The sequence below is a fragment of the Haemaphysalis longicornis genome, unplaced genomic scaffold, assembly GCF_048455015.1.
Source record: "Haemaphysalis longicornis isolate Haplotype H1 unplaced genomic scaffold, Haemaphysalis longicornis Haplotype H1 scaffold_1, whole genome shotgun sequence".
Classification (NCBI taxonomy): Eukaryota; Metazoa; Arthropoda; class Arachnida; order Ixodida; family Ixodidae; genus Haemaphysalis; species Haemaphysalis longicornis.
Window position 1 is genome coordinate 153,035,517 of NW_027526203.1, and position 18,196 is coordinate 153,053,712.

At 47.9% G+C, this 18,196-nt stretch overlaps 1 protein-coding gene across 4 annotated transcripts in view; it reads right to left on the reverse strand.

The window, feature by feature from the left end:
- The window catches only part of LOC144138022 (uncharacterized), a 298,058-nt gene that overhangs the window by 102,080 nt on the left and 177,782 nt on the right, over positions 1-18,196 (reverse strand). The window contains exon 1 of one of the 4 annotated variants that reach the window (XM_077670083.1): positions 4,601-4,733. The exons of the other annotated variants lie outside the window; for them this stretch is intronic. The gene's annotated coding sequence lies outside the window, so the exon portion shown is untranslated. Of the gene's footprint in view, positions 1-4,600; positions 4,734-18,196 lie in introns of those variants that run through there. 4 annotated transcript variants of the gene reach the window in all.

Below are 18,196 nucleotides of genomic sequence, written 5' to 3' on the forward strand. Positions count from 1 at the left end.
TTAGCGCCCTCGTTGGGTACTCATTGGATGGTGATGAGTTCGTCGTCATTTTTGGCGTTTTACAGCACATCGTAGCTTACGAGTTTATAATTATACACAAATATGCGGACGGAAAATAATATGTCACAATTAATGGGAGATGCAACCCTCTAAGAAAACTTCCGCCCACGGAAATGCCGCGGCTACATCGAGCGGCTACAGCATCTGGTCATCACAGCTTGCAGTGTTGTGCAGCCGCGCTACGCCTTTAGGAACATTTTCAAGGGCGTAGACAACACGCGGTAGTCGCAAAAAAGAACGGTAGTCGATTTCGGCACGCAATGCGTAAATTTTGTCCCCGCTTCTGGGTCATTAAATTTTCAATGCGGACACAAGACGTCCGTGGGTGACTCTCAAAGGGGTCATCAAGACAGCATACAACATTGTCTTATATAAATGAGCTGGTGTTTTATAGTACTCCGAGCCCTTGTCCAGCGGCAAACGGTGCCTCGTTCACACGGAAATTTATATAGCTATCTGAGGCAGAATTTCAATTCTCCCACTGGATAGCATGTTTGTTGTCGTCAGCAATGACGCATACACGCAGCTATAAGAAAGGGATAGTTGGTATGCTGACTCCCGCAGGCTTCAAACGCTGCACTCCAACAGGAAGTGGAAGGCTGTTAGGAGGCAAGGCAAAACATGGTTGATCTTCCTAGATGGCGCAGCGATACCGCTGGTTGTTTATCTCAGCACTTTTTTCCATTTACTTCTGACAAGATCTGAGTGCATGTAATTTTGTTATGGTTCATGGCTGTCGCTTCGGGAAACGTTGGGTGTCACTCGACATACAGGGTCCCGTAAATGACAGTGTCGTGTCAGAGTTCTTTGTACGGCAAGGGCGAAGTTCGCAGCGCCGGCCGACGGTACTTCCCTCTTGCGCAACCGCGTACATGTTTACGTGTTTGTTCGGAACTTCTTTTGCTTACCCCGTGTTCTTAAAGCTATAAAATTGGCACGCACTGTATTTCAAGTGATACTAGTTCCCTTTCCAAACTTAGAATGCCAACTTTCTATACTTCTGGCACGGAGAATACTTTGGCCTAGTGCATACGGAAATTTAACTATTTCAGGCAGGATCCCACAAGCTGACCGTAAATCGCCGCATCTCTAGTGCGGCAAAGTAGCCGGTGAATCGTATGCTATACTTCATCTTCCTCGTTCTATAGTTTACTTGAGTGAAGTACGCGTTAAATGTGGTGTCAGTAATATTATAACGAGGCAATATTTTTTTAGGAAAACGAACACGTCTTCGCGCAGTTATATGAGCCACGCAACCATGTTCATTAAGCTGTCCGGGTACTTACAAACATCAACAAAAAATAATAGCCTAAACGTCAAATTTAAATCAAATGTCGGTGCAGTTACCCATTTGCAACTGAGCAGCACTTTCGCATTTTCAGTGGATTCAAATTGTATGCTTTCATTAGCAAAACAGAGTACTCTTTATAAGCCACAACCAGTGACGCCACGTCTGTCCGCCGAGCCTTTCCGTCGTAAAGAGGCTCTTAACCCGTTCCACCGTAGTGCCCGATTAGGCGTACCACCACTTTCAGCTATGATGAAACTCTCCACCATAATGACTCTCAGTCGTTATGTGACTTTCCGTCGTAGTGCAGGCTTAGGCGTACTCCAACTTTCAACTATGATGGAACTCTCTGTCATAATGAGACTCTCAGCCGGGATGCGACTGTCCGAGGCAGGGCACGCCTAGGTGTACTTCAACTTTCAGCTATGACGAAACTCGGCGCCATAATGTGACTCTCAGTCGGGGTGCGAGTTTCTGCGGTAGTGCACACTTAGGCGTACTACCCCTTTCAGCTATGACGAAACTCCCCGCCATAATCACTCTCAGTTGGTAGGCGACATTTAGACGTACTGAACCTTTCAGCCGTAATGGCCCTCTCTGCCACATCACACAGTCAGTCGCAATGCGACTGTTCGCCATAGGGGTACGAATGCACAAAATGCACATTAAAAAATGGTTTTACGCTCAGCTTCCTCGATTGTCTTACAGCAACTTGTGAACGGAGCATCCATTTTTGTTTTTAATTGTCTTGACCGTGTTCCTATGACAAAACTGAGCAACACGAGGACTGCTTGTGCGATTACTCGAACATGGTTCAAATCGCGCACCCGCCTTGGGGTATCAGTGGCTTAGGTGTGGTGTGCGGCCACTGAATGAAGGAGGCAGGTACAATCTCTGTGACGGTACACGTTTTCCTGATGGAGACGAAAAAGAAAACAATTATGACCCATTCCACTACGTGAACGTGGGACCAGCGAAGCTTCTTACCACACGACGTGTAGGTGACACAGAACATGGGTATGAATATGCTGCGGTTGAACGCGCCTAAACCAACGTTATCGAGTGATAGCTCTGTTTTCGCGACTGAGAGCGCGCGGTGATCGCCCACACAGTTGTACCACGAGGCAGAACCTATACGCTGTTGGCCGCAGTCGGCGCTGTAGGCGAGAGCGCGGAGTGAACCTCGATGCAGCCAGAACATCCTCGCATCATCTTCTGATGGTGCCCTCCCTAACTCTTTCCCCTTGTCCTCCTCTCCTGGCTTTCCCCTTGAAACGAACGAGAGATTGCGCGCTTTTACTACATATCCCATGGCGTGCTCGGCGCCTTTTTGTATAATGATCTGATGTACGCGCCCTTACTCATTTTAAATGCGAATGTATTTCTTAGTCGGGGGTTGTCGTGCGTTGGCCGGCGTGCGCCCCGCAGGTGTTATCTCTCCGCGCCCTAGCAACAGCTGTGGCGCGCCTAGCAACCGGAGCAGGTGGTAGCTCGGGCGGGAGTAGCGGAGGGCAAGGGGAGAGGAGGAGCGCGCTCGGCGTGTGAGGGCGCTCGCATCGCGGAGCTCGGGCGGAGAGAGAGAGAGAGCTCGCGCGCGGGCTGGCGTGTTTCCGCGTACCCCTCTCCGCTCGCTGCGCTCGGAAATATATATAAATGCAGTGGAGCGCGATAATTACTCGCAGCGCACTCATCGGTGCACCCAATGCATTCTCATTTCCGCACGATCCCCTTCGGGGAGGTGGGGGGATTTTTTTCCTTCTCACGTCTCCCCTTTGAGTGAACGAGCGATTATACGCTTTCACTGGCTTGATCTATGCTGAGTTTGAAGGTGAGATGGACTGTGCGATGAAGGAACCGTGTTCTGGATTTCACCTGCAGCATGCAGTAATGAGCTTCGCTTAAAAACGCCGCTGCATCGAGATATCCGCGCACGTACCAAGCAACCGAATCCAGTTACGTGCCCAAACCAGCAGTCGAATTAATCCGGAACACTTCAGTACCGCGCGCTGAGGTGTAAAATTAAAAAAGATAATTCTTTGCAACGTGGTCGCTGATGAAGGGTGGAGGCCTCACTATGCTCCTTATTCCACTGTTAATGCGAGAAAGCTTCATTCTGTCACAGAATCCGGTTTTTATATCAAAGAAAGCACTCAATGAGGAGAACATTTGCAACTTCTTCGATGATCGTGTGAGCCCGCATATCTCTGTGTTTGTTAAGCGTATGCGAGTTTATCGCCGTGAATACCGCTGTATTGCGTATTTAGTGCCTTGAATGTTTCGTCGAGGCCGAAAACAACCGTAGTCGCCGTCAACAGGAATCAGAAATCGGATCGTGTAGGATTTCAATCGGCCCCTCTCCCAGGGTGGGAGCCAAGTGCGCTGCTGCAGCACTAAATTGGTGCCCTGCGAGAAGGGCAACAATAATGCCCCGCTGCGTGCCGCGTGGCAGGTGAACGTGATGGGCACGTGTTTAGCACGACCGCATGCGGAAGAGAGGTCTGACCGCGGTGAAGGTGCCGCGTGAGTGCCTGCCTGTCGCAGTACTCGAGCCGAAGCAAAGAAACAAAAGCGAAGAAATAGACGACGATCCGCGAAGTCTTCGATAATCGCTAGAATTTCGCTGTCAGAGCGCGTACGCAGACCTGTTCCACGATTAATTTATTTCCGTAACGTCGTTGTAGATGTGACGGCGGAAGGCCGGAGCATGTATCACGTTCATGCCTCAGCAAGAAACGTGACGAAGAAGGAAAACGCCACAAACGGAGCAGCGCATGTAGAGGGAAATTAAATGTAGGCAAATACAGGAAGCGATGCTCGGCGGTTCCAATTCCATGCCTCCCCTTGCGAGATCTGGCAGAACAATTGATTCTGGTATTATTCACGCCTGTAACGGCCCGATCGCCAAGACGGTAGCAAAGCACGCACACTTGTTTGACGATTTAGAGAGGACAGGCCAAACTGGCCCGCTTTCAAGCCACGAGCCGGAAAAGAGTCGCTCTCGTTCGCCGCGCTCCGCCTTCTGCCCCTCTAGAGGAAGGGACGTATGCCCCTGGAATCGCGAAAGATTCCGAGCGGCGCGCCATAATCTGCTTTAGCGAAATAATCCGGGATCCCCACGCGAAGCACGCAGCGAACAAGGGCGCCAAGCCTTCGAGCACACAGCCGGGGAGGCGGCTGCGCATAAGCGGGGGCGATCATTGAAATGCGTGCTCACGTTCTCCGGCGCGAATACGGTCCGCTACCCGAACTCACCCTTTGGGAAGAGAAGACGTCGCTTTCCTTATTCATATCCCATGGCGCGCTCGGATCGGTTGCCGAACGCCTTCCACGAACGTGTCGGGCGCTTCGCCGTGAAATCGCAATTTGATAACGGGGCAGGGGCGGCACCTTGGCATCGCTGGCCCATTTTCTTCTGCGTGTGGGTGCGTTTTCGCATGAACCCTGCCCGCGTTTGGTGCGTTTTATTACTCATAAAAATTCCTTTGAGGAGATCTCGCAAAATGATTCGTATATTTTTCTCAGAGTATTCAGGCCGGACAAATACTTATGAGAGGCTGCGCATTGCTTTTCCGCGTAGTTTATCAGTTTTCCTTAACCTAATTGACAGAACGTAATGAGGAAAATAAAAGATGAACACAAACGCGTGGTTCGAAATTCGTAGGGATGTTGCATAAAACAGCATAAGCAATTCACAAAATTATGAGTTTCAGTGGTATTGGTGTGCATTTCAGTATTCAGTAACCGGAACCGATGCTATCATAATTGAAACAAACATTATGAAAATCCTCAATTGAACTGATCGCTTCTGGTTTGTCCCCAAATTTGGCAATCGAATACAATGCTGTTCTAATTCAAGCAGGTCTGTGAATCAGCTGGAGATAATGTGAACATGAAATACCCCTTGCATACTGGCAAAACATATTAAACGCGCAAAAAGTGGAAGGCCGCCCTTTCTGTGTAGTTTGTGCAAATCCAAGCCCAGAAAATGAAAGCCGCGCGATTGCGAAAGCCGGCGTAAGTCTTGGATTTGTCCGGCGCTTACTTGGTTAGCGGAAAAGACATTCGTCCAACTGGCCCCCTACTCAGCCGCGATATCAGCTTGGTTGACATCAATCGGTGTCCTTGAAGAGAAACCTGATCTTGTAATAATCATTCCTTTTAGGCAGTTTATCAGATACACTGCCAAATAATTTTCGTTTTTTTCTGCGGTTGGAATGAAGGCAATGAGCCTTGCACTGCGAAAGGCTGGTTTCATTCTTTCTGTTCATTTTCGGTAACAACGGACGTGCTTGAATCGACTCTCTGCGAGCCCTGTTAAATAACCTCGCTCAGCTGCTTTGACTGCGTAGATAAATCCAGCGCCCCCACGACAGCGACGAAGTTGCGTGCCAGCTCGTGTGTCTCCCGAAAGCGATATCGGGCTTCCTCTGCAAGATGGGTGCCAACCTGCACACGCCCTACACGTTAGTTTTATGCACTGCACATGTCAAAAAAAGAAAGGGACCGAAGCAACATCCTGTAGCCTGCACCAGCCACCGGTGCTTTCCAGTAGGCCGGTATGGCCGCGGGCCACAGACAAAATATTTTGTGCTTCCCCAGGTCTGTTCCGATTACTACATTTTTTTCTACTTAGTCCAATATCCGCTGAGTTTATGTGTAGGTACCTACGGCGTATAAGTGTGCATGCTTTCAAGCTGCTTCTTTCGGAGGGTACGTTTAGCTTAAACCGTCATTGAAAACTAGTCACCTCATGATGCGACTAGACGACCAGCTCGTTAAGTTGATTGCACATTTTCGTGGGACGAGTAGCTTTCTTCTATTTACCGCTAATTTGTGTCTGGGTTGCTGAGCTAAAAGCTGCAGTAGCAGCTTGATGTGGCCCAGCAAATTGTTACATGGCAGTAACGACAATGACAACATCGAAGCTTTACGCAGTTTTGTGACACAACGGAACGGAATATACACACATCCAATAGACGAAAATGGCAAACAACAAAAACTTAAATTTCATTAAACCGTGTTTTAGTTCAATGGCAGGTAACATAAACTGGTCGGAGGGATTTGCCTTCGGGTGTAAATTATACAAAATCAATCTCAAACACCCCAAGATTACAGACAAAGAATAAAAACCAAGCAGCACAAACATCTATAACTTGCAGAGAAAACAATAAACAGCTTTTATGATGATTAATTATGCATCTACAAGGACACAAAATACTTTCGCAATTCCCGAAAATTAAAGTTTGCCGTTCGATTGAAGAAACCGAATCCCGACCGGTGCATGGCATGCAGGCGGCGTCAACAGGAGCCAGCGAGCCAAGAAATTGACGGGTAACGGCACGCTCCGATCGGTGGAGCTAAATTTACGACTCAACCTTAAAATTGTCGCTCTGCTCGCAGCGCGACCTGCGACTGCTGGCATAAAACGCAGCGGTCGTATCGACCGTGGCGAACAGCAAGTACCGTACCAGTCAAGTACACTGGCAGTTCCGGACCCACCTGTTAACTACGCAACCGTCAACATACACAACAAAACGACGCTGGAAACATATTTGCCTGTCCGACTAGCACGTTTTATTTTTATTTTTGAGAATTGGCGTTCATACATACTTTCAGAACCTTAATCGACTCTGGCTTGAGATAAAGGGGGCTCCGAGATTATGCGCATTATTTTACGCAAAGGACTTGAATTCGTATACAGCAGCTCCAGTAGGGACATTTTTGTGTGCCAGCGCTGTGACCGGTGTGGAAAGCAAAACGTTTTCCCGCGAAGGGAGCACTAGTGGAGGCACACTCTGCCTATTTCCAACCTTGCGCTGCTCCATAATATTGACTATGTCTGATTCTGTATCTGCACTGTGCACATAACTGTGTGCCCACTTCTGCGATAGCTCCAACTTGGTTGGAGCTGTCGCAGGTAGCTTAAATAAATAAATAAATAAATAAATAAATAATAGCCATAAACTACATTAAAACTCATTGAAAGAGGAAGGAGTGGTTACATTATATCACCTTACATATTACGCAGAGTGGGTATACAGGCTACATGCTGTGTCTCATCTACATTCGTGCAAAACCGGGTACATCATGAACATAAAACAAGTGGCTAAAAACTACGATACGATTTCTCGAGATTTTCATTTAGTTTTATGAGTGCTGGAGAAAATAATCTCGTGCCCTGAATGGGTGCTGGTGAGACCGAGAATGAATGAATTGTCGATTCATATCCTACTATACATTGCAAATCATATTTTTATTGACCGTATATCACTAATTTTGTAAAGTCCACTTGTGTCATCTGCGAAGCAAAATGTGACAAACACCTCAAATGCAGAGGTGCGGCTGCAAAGGAAAGCTGTACAGCTTTCTTACAATCTTCGGAGTTGAATAAAAATTCTGTACATCTGGTCTGCGGTCTGTGCATAATTCCGTATAAACCGTTGCTATGTTTTTCAAATATTTTCAAACTTATTGGACGCGGTAACCCGGCATCGGTACCCCCTTTTCAGGATTGTGGACAGTGTGCGTGAATCGCATTAGCGGCTACTAGTGCAAAGCAGCAAATCAGTAACAGCAAATCAGTGCAAAAATTGAGTGTCTTAACAGTAGCGCATATGCAGACGGAATCAACAGTGGATGTGCTGCTTTTAAGTGCGAATGCACTTCTTAAGCGAGCCTGAATCGTCCGCCGCCGTCGTCCGCATAGCAACAGCTGCGGGTGCGCGCGCTCCTCGTCTTCCTCCCCGTCTTCCCTAGCAACGGGGGGAGATGAGCGCGCGCTACTCTCCTCCTCCTCTCTCCGCTCAGTGACTGCGGGTGTTGGGCGCCTCCTCTCCACTTCGGGCGGGAGAGCTCTCGCTCACGTAGCGGGCGCTCCGCATTCCGACGCGTGAGGGCGCTCGTGTAGCCCTCGCCGTAACGGCGGGCGCTACTCTCCTCCTCCTCTCTCCGCTCAGTGACTGCGGGTGTTGGGCGCCTCCTCTCCACTCCAAGATCACGATAGCCACCGTAATCGCGCAATCAACAACCGTGCATTCGCACTTACACACTCTCCCCCTCGGGGAAGTGCGAGGGAATTTTTTATGCCTGCCTGTCATTGGGATGACTGACCTTTTGTTCCACTGACTGGTAGCTGTCGACGTTCGTACTTGTTTGTTACTTATATCTGGCCTTTTTAAGACAAATATCTTTCTTGGACAACCTAAGCGCAAAAATTTGGTCTACCCACCTACCTGTCTGTCTGTCTGTCTGTCTGTCTGTCTGTCTGTCTGTCTGTCTGTCTGTCTGTTCCGTTCCGTTCCGTTCCGTTCCGTTAATTGGCTGAACTACTTGCCACCCGACGGAAGAAATGGAAGCGTATCTGCTTACTGCACTGTTGATGAACTATAGCTGCCGTGGCTCATAAGTGCCCGCAATATTGACGGCGAAGCAAACTTCAGGTTTATTTGAGGCAAAATAGAAGTAAATAGGTGTGAGTACCACGGATTTTTTCTCAAGAATTCACTATCGATTAGTTTTGACGATAGAAAGTGAAAACAACACGAGGTGAAGAAGGGCGTCCGAGAGGGGCGGGACATCAAGACAAGACTTGCAGCGCATAGCAGAAGAAAAGCGGAGAACGCATGCTGTCCCAAAAACGCGAACACTGGAAAATCGAGTGGAATGGATCAAACCAGCATCACACTCATCTTGGTATGAGCCAGAGGGAAGGGGACGACCATGAGGGGTACGAGGGGGGAGAGAGGAGGGAAAGTTACGCGACAGGGGTGGCAGAACACTATCGCCTTTTGGCAACATTTGCAGCGGTGCGGGCATATATGTTGTCATCTTTTGCAATGCGCTGTCTGCTCTCGCAGTAAGTAATCGACGACTAATTCATTTCGGCTGCAACTGGCAATTTTTGAAGCTGAGGTCCGTACGGAGCATCTGTTCCGCAAAAACACCGTAAATGAACCGCACAGCCCTTTATTCACGCCATACAATTCCCCATTAATACGAAAGGGAACTTTTTTTTCAAATTTGCCCCCCCCCCCCCCTCCCGAATAAGCAACGTCGCCCCAACAATAGTAACTCCTCACTGAGGCATTCATTCGAGCCAGAGAATTCTTCGCTGCACGCCTTGTGTACTTAAAGAAACAAGCACGGACTGTTAGCGCACGCGGAAGGCCGACGAAAACTGTGGCTTGCTCACCCGATTCACCTTGACACCCGTGTCGGAAACGACGCGTGATGCCTTTACGGTTTTTTTTTTTCATTTGTGGAAACGTACCGTAGAGCGAGCGGGCTTCTCGAGCAACACTTGGCCACGAGCTGACGTGGTACCGTTGTTCCGCCGAGAGCCGCGTAGAATTCAATTTGCAGTCTGAGGCGAATCGATTATTGCTGCAAGGCATGCGAAAAATGGATCCAGGTGTGTCGACTTCAACCGTGTTCGTGGCAAGTTTTTTTTCTGCCTTTAATGGCCCAAGTGCTCTGTTTTTGAAGCGCTATTTTGTCGCTTGAAGGATCCTCGTGTTCAGTACACCAAAAGGGCGGCCGTTGCCGACATTTATTCCTTTTATCTTTGGTTCATATTTGCGACTATAATGGTGCTTGTCAGAGAAAGTGTGTTAACGGAAATGAAATATGTGTCGCACGAAAGCAAAAACAAAAACGCACTGTCAGCATCATCGTTAAAAAGTGCCGTTATTGGTGGTAAAAAACTGAAACAAGCTTGATCTTGCGGGCATATTCCAGGAAGAAGTCGTGTTCAGCTCAAGCGGAATGAAATTGCGATTGCTTGTATTTATTGAGCGCATTCTTTGCCGTCAGGAGCTTTAAGAAGCTCGGTGGTCTCCTCTAGCTCCACGAGGAGTTAATGTACTGACTAACTGCCAAAACGCCACTGTAGTGATGATTATACCATTGCACGGCTCATACTGATACTCTTGTGATAGTGCCCCTCCGATACACTGGCAAGTACCGAGTGCCGAGTACCGAGCCCCGGTCGCAAGCGAGTCCCGATTAAGTTGGTCCCGGCTTTTCGCAGGGCAGATGACGCTGCAGTTATGACGTATTTAGAGCATCAAGTACCAGGTATCCAACACCAAACCCCGTGCTAATGCGAGGCCCGGTTAAGTATCTCTCGCCATTTCTCAAGGTTGATGACGCTGCCGTTGTGACGTATTTTGAGCATGACTACCGATATTTCCTCGATATATGTGCTGACGGGGCTGTTGGGATAGACAAGGGTAAGGTCAAAGCTCAAATTGCTCATTGTACGGTCAACATTGTTCTTCAGGTTGCAAAAGTAACAAAAAACACAGCCCTAGGATCATACGCAACATTATTCATATTAAACGCAAAGTAAAACGGCTAATAGAATCTACAAATCATGTACAGTCCACAGGTACCAAGAAAAAATAAATGTCATGTCTAAGTCACCGTAGGTAAAAATCCGTTGCGCCCAATGAAAATTCTGCCACACAGCACTAAGTAATTTTATTAGAGTCCCCCCAAAGTTCTGGAAATATCCGTGGTTAAAGAAACAACCTCCATACTGCCACCCCACCGGAGGAGGAAATAATGAAACCGAACTTACTCAGCACTTACTTCCACTCTGTCATCGCTGCAGACAACGGTGTAAAAACATCGTTTCCGTTTGGTACCCCTAAATTGTCTGAGCCGGGTTTAATTTCACTTTTATTGGACATCGATGAAAAAAAAAGTAGTGGGCCGGACAGGATGCCTAACGCATTGTTGAAACGTTACGCTGAAGTAATTTGAAATCGCTTAAAGATACCCAGGTTCCATCGAAAAAAAAAATCGCAAAAATTATTAATTTACACAAAAGTGGTGACCTGTCGTGTCCATAAATTACAGACCAATTTTTACTACGTGAACTCGCTGCAAAGTTTTCAAGCACATTATTATAAAGTCCTTAGCGAATGCGGGGAAGAAAAGTTAATTATTGCTTCTAATCAGCCCAATTTTCGTCGCGGCCGATCTACTGTGAGACAACTGGTGGAAAACTTGCACGGCCTTTCTTATTACACTAACGATGAATGGCAGGGTGACGTAATTTTTTGCACCTGCTAAAAGCGTGTGACCGTGTGACCGTGTTATCCATCTCAAATTAGTATTAAAGCTTAGAAGTAAACTTGGCCGCGGACCTATATGACCAAGTTGATCAAAAGCTACTCGACTGACTACTACGAATTCGTACCGTGTAGTTCCCATGTGTTTGAAAGAGTCGCAGTATTTTCATGTGTCCCCCAGGAATCTGTATTATCCCCCATGTCATTTCTTCTTTTCATCAATGACATCGCAGGCGTAGTCGAAGTAAAAATCAGATAGTTCGAAAACGACTACATCCTCAACCACAAAATAAGCAGCTATTAGTATCAGTTAACGCTAACATGCCGTTTTGCTGCATCTTTGTCAGGGTTGTTAACAAGCGACCCGATCGAAGTCAGCGGTGAGGCCGCAGATTCGGCAATCTCACAACACTGCTAAACACAAAAACGGCTGCCTTGCTGACTTGCGTGTCTCAGGGCCGGTACTCATATACCTTATCTAGGGACACTACCAGCGACAAGGCTTCATCAGCTCCTGCGCTCACGGTTGCCGCTGCTCGCAGCCAGCGACTGACTTGCGATAAGTTATCAGAGATGAGTTCGCATCAATGACGGGCAGTCCTCACAACGGCCACCCAGTTGCTTCCAACGGCACTTCAACGACCACCGGTTTTTCCAGTTAAAGTTTTGTCACCTCTGCCCATGCTCGCCCAGTTAGCAGCCGCCTCGTCGCGACGTCCCGTTCAGAGTGTTTATGCGAACTGCGGCCACGTCTCGATGTTCGTTCTAATGAACGCCCAGTCTGCTTCTACTGCTGCATTTGAGGCCACGTCGCGCGCCTCTGCCGACGACGCCTACAAGATGAACGGCGAGGCTACGCACCTCACGAACACGACGTCCGCTTTAACTACACCCCCCAAGGGCCTGCGTACTCTTTCAGACAATGCTCTCCGTCCCATCAGGGCTCAATCGACCGTTCCCGCGGTGGCCGTGACTCGAGACGTCTTTCGCCCTCGCCTTGGCGTAGTTTCGTGTCACCCAATCGCCCTGTCTCGCGTGACCCCGGAATCCAAGCGGAAAACTCGGCGCCGCAGTTTGGGGAGGGGAATTGCATTGTTTGGACGGATTAAAACTCCTCCAGGGCGACCCTCAAACGTGTTATTTGTTAAAGTGGAGGGAATTTGCTACAACCTTTAGTTGATACCAGGGCCAGCCTTTCCGTTACGGATTCGAATCTGTGTTCTCGTCTACGAAACTGCGGACCCCTTACTCTAGCCTGTTGTTATTTAACGCAGATGGACATATTGTGCAGCCTTCCGCCAGTTGTACTCCGCTTGTGTTCATCGCGAAAGGTAGTCATCCCATCATGCAATTTGCGGTCCTTTCAAAGTGCTCTCATGAAGTAATTTTGGGATGGGAAGTTCTTTTCGCAGCGTTCGCCGTTATCGCCTGTCACCACTCAGCCATTCAAATGACAGTAACATCAGTTTTTGACCCTGCATACTGACCACGTCGTGCCACCTTGTTGCGAGCTCCTGAAGGTTTAATCGGACATTTTTCAAAGCGACGTGAGTGCTTCTGCTGCATGCAAGCCGCTTGATTCCTCTCGGAATCGTCATTTCTACCTACCTTGTTCGCTCTTCACAGGAATTCGCGGCCCTAGCGGCGCTGGACACCACTGGTGAGCCAATATTGCTACGTAAGGGCACGGCCATTACTTCAGTGGTCGACAGCAAGCCTTTTAAAGACGATAGTCTTTCTTGGGCTACTTAAACCCAGAAATTTTGGTCTGTCGGTATCTCTGTCTGTATGTCTGTCTGTCTGTCCGTCCGTCTGTCTGTAACTCGATTCAGCCACCCGGCCAAAGTAAAATGCTTACTGCGCAATAGTCTTATATACTCACAGCCAAATGTAAACGTCTAAGCCCGGTTTATATGTTCATACTTGTCAACTTTGTTGATCAAGAACAAGACATTACGCAAATATAAGACAGGAAAATAGTACACAAGGGATATTTACAGTGTTCCTTTATTAAAAAAATTGATGGATGCTTGGTTTTTCGATAGCAAATGATATTCTGCATCTACTGCAGAAAACCGCCGCCTCCTGGCGGCATATGAAAAATCACGCGGCAACAGCAACGAAAGGTTCCACTAGCTAGGTTCCACGTTCTGCTTGGAACGCACGTAGAGCACGGCCACGCGGTTCTATAAACCTTGTAGTCGGCCGCCTCCATTCACGAGCGTCTCCGCCGTACTGCAGCGCTGGCATCGAGGAACCCGGCCCGCAGCAGTGGAACGCGGTAAATTCAAATCGCCTTGCGCAAACGTTTAGTGTGTTTACCTTGGTATGAGCGCGACGGTACAGGAACAGCATGAGAGGTGAGCGGGAAAGCAAAGGGGGAATTTCCTTGGCAAATGTCTACAAAGACTATCGTCTTTTGACGACATTTGCAACGAAAGGAGCAGATACGCGGCCAAGTTTTTCTATCCTGTCCAACACTATTACATCTTCGCGCCTGGGAGATCCTGCTCCCTCGGCTGTTCTGCCTGGCCTTGCTCCCAATGTTAGCCCAGGCCACACGACGAGGCAGACGGAACGGAACGGTAGCTGAGCGTTTTGAAGAAGCACAGCGCCTCCGTCGACGTGACAAATTTCAACATACGCAAACCTACGTCTGCGGCCACGCATCGAATCGAAACAGACGGCCCAGCCATTGTACGCCGTCGTCTATACCGGGCATCTTCGCACGAACGAAAAATTATTGAACAAGTTGCTGACATGCTCAAGCGCGTTGGCAAACGCTCCTCATCAAGTTCATGGTCATCGCAGGTTGTGCTTGTGCAGAAGAAAGATGGTTCAGTTCAATTTTGCGTCGACTACCGTGCTCTAAATGGGATAACTCGAAAAAATGTTTTTCTAATGCTTCGCATCGATGATGCTTTGTACAGTTTTCAAGGAGCGAAGTACTTCTATAGTCTGGACTTACGCTCCTGATATTGACAGATACCGATGCACGAAGATGGCAAAGAAAAAAACTGCCTTCGCTACTCCATACGGGCTCTATGGAGTCAACGTGATGCCGTTTGGTCTATGTAATGACCCTACGACATTTGAGCTAATAATAGACGCTGTGCTCCGCGGGCTCAAATAGAAAAGTGGTCTTTGCTATCTGGAGGATGTCTTTGTATCTGTAGGATATCGATCAGCATTTGGCACGTCTAGGCGAAGTGCTCACGTGCCACTCAAATCCATGAGTGAAGCTGAATCCAAAAAAAAATTACTTTCGCCAGCAAATCGATAAAAGCATTAGGACACGTCGTCAGCAAAACTGAAATCCAACCGGACCCAGAGAAAATTTCCGCTTTCCTAAAATTTTCCTGCCGACTACAGCCGAAAGACCTCCGCAACTTCCTCGGCCTAAAATTAAAATAACAAATATGAAAGAACTGGTGCTGCAGAAGCTACTAACTCCGAACATTTGTTTTCTGGTTTCAACACGTCTTCCAAAATCCCTGTTCCTTTTCGCGCCCACCTAACTGCATGCTTGGGAGCCAGTGTGAGCAATACAACACTTTTGTACAATACAAAAGTGCTAACAGGAATGCGAAAAAGGGTGTATTGGCGCCAAGCAAAACCCTGAAAAACACTGTTCAGGATTTGGAGTATGAACAAGCTTCGAAAATAGAACCTTGGACTACTCAAGTAGGCACTAGCGATAGTGACAACGCCGTCTGAAAACCGCAATTTCATTCCCATTCTACTCCCGGCAAAAGGCGCTTAAATCAATTCCCGTTCCATTCCTCGAAGCGCTGCCCTCATCCCATTTTCATTCCATTCCGGAAGGTGTTATGAATCCGGGGTCATTCTAATTCCGGAGTGGTAACTCCGCAACACTGTATCGTACACTGCTGTTGCGGCTCGTCGACTACGTTTCTATTGGTGTCACAGCCTCCGTGTCGCCCTTTCTGCTTTCTTTTTTGCGCACATGCCTTCAACTTTCATGCCGCGCACATGCCTTCAACTTTCCCGGTGCCTTGAATACTTCCACACCTGGCCGCCGCCACATTCCTCAGCCCGTGTGGGAGTCTGCGTGCGTACGCAATCAATACGCATGCCGTTTTAAACACGATAGTCTTTCTTGGGCTACTCGAACGAGAAAATTTTGGTCTGTCTGCCTGCCTGCCTGCCTGCCTGCCTGTCTGCCTGCCTGCCTGCCTGCCTGCCTGCCTGTCTGCCTGTCTGCCTGTCTGTCTGTCTGTCTGTCTGTCTGTCTGTCTGTCACTCGACTCAGCCAGCCGGCCAAAGCAACACACATGCGGCGCAATAGTCTTGTATACTCACAGCCAAATCTAAACGTCACAGTCCTGTGTTAATGTTCATGCTTGTCAACATTGTTGACAAAAAAAGGACATAACGCAAATATAAGCCAGAAAATCAATACATGAGTGTTATTTGTAGTGTTCCTTTATTATAAAATTTACGGGTGCCTGTATTTTGTGATGGCAAATAAAATGGTACATCAACTGCAAAAAACCTCGCTTGCTGTTACCCGCGCTACCTGGGTGAATTTAAAAAAAATCAAATGGCAACAGCAACGAATGGTTCTACTAGACAGGTTTCGCGTTCCGCTTGGAACGCTCGCGGAGTAGGGCAACATGGTTCTATAAACGTTGTTGTCGGGTGCCTCGATTCACGCGTGTCTCCGCCGTACGTCAGCACTGCGAGGCACCCGACTTGGGGCAGTGAAACGCGGTAAATTTAAATTACTTGAGCAAACTTCTAGCATGTTATCTTGGAAGGAACGACACGGGAGAGAAACAGCATGAGAGGTGAGCGGGACAAAGAAGGGTTGCATTTCCTTAGCAGGGGCGCCAGTCGACTACCGTCTTGTGTCGACATTTGCAACGAAAGGGGCAGACACGCGGCCATTTTTTTTTCCTTTCCCTGTTGCGGGCTTGACGTTGCCGCACCTGCTTTCACACATTTTGCTGTTCGCATCAATTCCGCGGACTTTCGTTCTACCGGTAACAAACAAGTGAAAGAATAGTTTTATCTCTCCGGATAAACATATTATAGCGGCTCTTCCACGCGTTCTTGCTGCATGCCAAATGTTACTGTCTATTTACGTTAACTGCGTCCAGCGCCGTTGTAGTGCGCCATTGCGACCGCAATAATAATCATCAAAATTAGCTGTTCCTGAGTAGGCCGCCCACTGCGCGGAACAAGCAGGCAAAAAAAAAATACAGGCATTACAGTCCTACGGCGCCCAATTCAATTTTGGATAATTCGCCACGTTCAATGTGTGCGCTGGTTGCGGTAATGGTATCAGGCATGTTTATTTACAGATAGTACAAAGACGCCATGTTTGCTTTGGAGAATTCGTTGGGGCGGGCCAGGAGTGGTTTTGTTTTCTTAATGTCACCTTGTGTGTATCTAACAAGCATCGTTAAACAGGTAAATGTACAAAACGTAGTGGCTTTTTCCTCCTCCTCCTGGGCGAGATGATAAATGTAGTAGTAAAAATCGTGTAGCAGTACTAACATATTAGAAACGAGTTGCGGCCAGGTGGATGCGGCTTCCACTTTCCAAGGAGTGGGCGTATTCTCAAGCAAACTAACTAAACCGCAGTTAACTTATAAATCCGTGTAACTGTGCGCTTGCAGCCACGCACGCCTGCGCAAAGATTCGAAAGCTGGTTGGATACTCCTGAACTTATTTCATTGGAATAACTTTAGTTCATCTCTACGTAAGCAGGAGGTGTAATTCGTTTTACTGCCCCTCTGGGCGTGTGACCTCCGTCCATGTCACGGCGTTGCGCAACTGAAAACCTCAGCGATGGCGCATTTCTTTGCTCTTCGCGGCTCTTGTCCTCAATCATGCCTGGACACTGGAGAAACAAGAAGTTGTTCTACATTGAAGCTGCGAGGGAATTCGTCTAAGTCCAATTGTCATAAAGCAACAGCGCAAGTTGGTGGTGCCCTGCAAACAATTGTCTATTTTTAGAAGTCACACTCACTGCAAGGAACATATTACCGGTACTAATATGAATCTTTACTCGCAGCAGGTCAACGAAGCAAGGATATATTTTCTTTTGCGCAGTCCTCAGCTTACTTCCCTGTTCATTATGGCATTGTAACTTCGCCACTGCCACCCGTTTTATTCTGAAATGTCTACCAAGTTTATTTCACCGTGCGCACAAAAATGGCCCCTGCTTGCAATCCGTTCTTTTGCCTCGACCATAAACGTCATCTGAACAAACTCCGCGCGCAGTCCTCACTTTCACGAATGTGTAAAAGCAATTCCCGAATGTGTAAACAACGCAACAAGCGCTAACTCCCCACTCGTCTTCAGGCCTAGTTCCCTTCCCGGCCTGTGACACTCTACGCATAAGTTAAATCGGAATTCCAATTTTCTGAACCGCCATAATCACCTATATAACTAAATAGCTCATTCTTTGGCCAAAGCGGCGCTCAAACAAACGGCCCAAGTGGGTTCAACAACGCAGTTGTGTTGCCTCAGTCAGGAGTATTTTCCAGAGTACCTCGCGGTTAATTTCGCTTATGGTTCCCTGTAGCCTGCGGCAAGTCGTTTTCATGATATTGCTTAGTTGATGGTAGACTATTCGTCTTTCTTATTTCTTACCGTGGAATGCTATTTCACGTGTCACTTTCTGTCGGCTGTTCTTATCCGGCTTATCTAGACGGAAGTTTGTAATTTGACCTGTCACATACTAATGAGGTTTGCTGTGCAATTGGAGTCTGGGGGATTTTTTTGTCAGATAATTTAGTCA